Source organism: Sardina pilchardus, chromosome 4 (genome assembly GCF_963854185.1).
Source record: "Sardina pilchardus chromosome 4, fSarPil1.1, whole genome shotgun sequence".
NCBI classification, from domain to species: domain Eukaryota; kingdom Metazoa; phylum Chordata; class Actinopteri; order Clupeiformes; family Clupeidae; genus Sardina; species Sardina pilchardus.
The window spans coordinates 11,820,325-11,824,046 of NC_084997.1; positions in this window are offsets into that span (position 1 = coordinate 11,820,325).

Genomic DNA, 3,722 nt, shown 5'->3' on the forward strand with positions numbered 1-3,722 from the left:
TGGGGGGAGCAAGGAGGGTATTGTCCTAATAAAATGGGACTCTGATTCCCTGACTACAGCACAATGGAAGGAAAAGCCCACAGAGACAATTTGATACTTAACTCTGCAGGGAAACGCAACCAGCGCCCTGGTTTCCTGATAACAGACATTTAAAGCCTTTTTTTCTCTCTTGCTCTCGCTTTCTCTTTCCTCACACATGAAACACAACATATGCTGCTTTCAAACCCAGCTTTAAACATTCCTGCTGTGGCTTCAAAATGACAAGACAGTGCATGACAATACCAAACATGTTCATGATTTATGCAAGTCTCTACTCTGACAGTGGCTTACCCATCAAAGCCCATGTGCTTTCCAGGATGCTCTAGGTCACTTCCTAACGGCGTCTGGCATATACCACACAGAGGAAACGTCAGGGAACTGCACAAGGGAGAGACAATGAGAAATCAGATACCCTTCAATCCCCTGGAGCCTCGGTGACACAATCTCACAAGCATGACATGTTTTCGTACTCGACAGAAAAGTGCCTTGAGCTAAGTATTAATGGGCTCAGTGTTGTGACATGCTGGAGAGCGCCACACATTAGCAATGAGAGAAAAGTGTGCCCTCGCTAACATCTGCTGCACAAGGACACGGCAAATATTGTTGCATTCTGAGGAGAAAGGCTGAGGATTAATGGTGACTCTAAGGGCCTCGTTGAACAAATATGATGATATCGTATCAATTTCTTGCGTATTTTGATATCTGAGCAGCGTCCCAGTGTGACTACAAAGCATACAATACGGATATGTCTGACACAAATACCTAACATAACGCCCTGCAGAAATAATAACAGAAAGACAACTGCCTAGATTTACTGATGCTTTCTTTCATCCATCTTACTCTACCAGCAGCTGCAGAGGTGAATTGTAGAGCTTGTAACACAGTGGCATTCAAACATTTTCACTGCAGCAAATGATCCCTTAGAGACATGGGAGAGGAGAACTAAATTCTTATTGTTCAAAAATGAAAGTCAGAGAGCAAAGTGAACCACAAGGGAAAATAAAAAACACATGCTTTAGATGATCACCTTTGCTGCTGCTTCACAGAAGGGTTCAGTTAAGGCCACACACAATGAGTTGTGACACTGTTTCCCCAAAGGACATGCCTTTCATTTTACAGAGCATGAAAATACACTAACAGGGTGATGCCTGTCCACTCCTTAAGGCCACATGCCAGCCATATCATTGCCACACATTGCCTTGAGTTGTTATTGGAGAGACATGTTTGAATTACCACTGATACCGCAAAATTCTTCTCTTTTTTTCCCTTTTTTCTTTTTGGATTTTGATAGACATGCCACGTCCCCCCGTGAGGCTCCAGGCAGTAGTGGCAGCTGCAAAGTTGGCAGGACAGCTGAGAAAGTAGAGAGCCCTCAGAAGTTTGAGCGCGCCAGGGATAGCCGAGGTCCTGGCAGGCCCTAGACACGCTGGCCATCTGTTTGGATGGAGGGAGGGAGGGAGGGAGAGAGGGAGGGAGAGGGGGCGGGGGTCTCCTGATAAATCAGGCAGCGCGTCGCCGAGTGGCCTCTGCTAAATCACCGGGGTTATAATTAGTCTCCGCGTCTCAGCGTCACGTCAGTCACCGACACACAGATGAAACGAAGCCAAGTCCACCGACCACTGCGCACAATGGCATCACGCGTGCAACGTGTCTGTATGCACACATAAAGATCATGCTGTACCTACAAAAACAAATGTTGTGTATATGTAGTCACACAACACACGCACACATACATATATGCATACATACTGGAATAATATCCTTTCACATAATAAGCAACAGAAGCCAGATCTTCATGTGCAAATTTTACCACATAAAATGCTTTACGTCATTAACTCTAATGAATACAATTGAGAAGAACATTTTTCAATCTTCTGTGTAATTTGACAAATAAGCATCCCCATGAAATCAGTCCATGATCATCCAGAATAGCAGCATGCCTCTCATCGAGGCTGATATGTGGTCTTGAAAGGGACCCAATATTAAGTACAATTAATTTCATTAGTGAGGGCAGGCTATTCTTGACATGCTACAGGGCCTTGCCAATAGATGTCAGAATAGAGTGGCGTATTCAACAGCACCATCATTGCCCTCTAAAACAAAGGAGCTAGGCTATAAATAAGCACCAAGAGCGGGTACTGCAGTACGTTTGCAATCCTCTCATTACAGCACGCCACTGCATATGTGGGTAGGGACTACACATGTACATATGCACATTGTGTACATACAGTTACTGGCTGCAGTACCATTACTATGCAACTGTGTGGCTTGGCCCTTCTTTAGTTTGGCACCAGCGAGGGCACTGCTGCAGCACAAAGTCAGAGTCCGCTGATTACAGCACTGCGTGTGCGTGTGAGTGCAGTGTACATACTCACAAAAGACACACAGACACACACACACTGGCTGGAGTTTCTCTTGAGGCAGAGATATGAGGAGAAACTCCTATTGGAGCCACCTGCCAGCTTAGAATACACAAAAGGAATCAAAGAGAAAGAGAGAGAGAGAGAGAGGGAGGGAGAGAGACAGAGACGGAGACAGAGAAAGAAAGAAATTCACATACACATTTTTAAAATCAATACTGCCGACAGGCATGGGAATGTAACCAAGCAACACAGCTAAAAGACAAAACATAATGTATAACAACAGAGATGTCTTTTTAAATCCAACCGCATCTGTGTTTTTTGTATTGTTATACAACACTGTATAGTTTGTGGGCTCAAGAAGAGTAAAATGGCAAGGGTAAACTGTTGCATTTCATGGAAATAATTAAAAACAAACTGTGGAGATATTTGTATAATAAGTGGGATTTGGTCACTAGCCACGTTTACATGTACACTTCTATTCGGATTAGAAACGGAATAATGGGTCAATTAGAATAAAAAAAATGTCATGTACAGTAAACACAATCAATCAGAATGAAAATTCCTGATCCAATCAGAATTGTAATCGTATTGAAAGAGGTGGTGTAGTCCACTCCTATTCTGATCAAACAGCCATGTACAGTATATGGTCATTCGGATGGACTGCTGCATCTTCTCAAGGGAAGGTAAACAAGGGCTGTTTGGATCAAAGATTCAAAAGCGCTTGGGAGCACCTGATTGGAATAGAACATACCCCATGTAAACAGACTACACACATTAATCGTAAACGTGGCTAGTGACAAAATGACTTAATAACCTCCACAACTCTCCACATTCTACACTTGCTAGAAAAGTGCAAAGAAGAAATAAAGACCTTTAGAGAGAAACGAAAACTTAATAAAAGATAATCATTAGTCTCTTCCCAATTATAAGCTTGTGAAATTCACATTTTAACAAGATCAGCTTAATATTAATTAGACATCATTTAAAAATAGCAAAGTCCTTCAAAATCTTCCATTATTCTCTGGATTTGCATGTAAATGAATGATGGGCTTCTTCACACCTAATTGCCATGCATCCCAATAAACAGAAAAATCAATCCCTTTTCTGCACGTAGTACCACATCCACACTTACAGAGAACCACTGTTATTAACTGAAGTCATCAGGTAAACAGGAAGGAAGACCATTAACATTATTTCGAAGATGAAAGTATATACTATGCATATACTGTGTCCAATATATGCACTCCTCAAAAATGCTGAAACAATTCATTATTTGTCTGTATACTGAAAGAAAGCACACACAGGCAAAGTAAACACAAA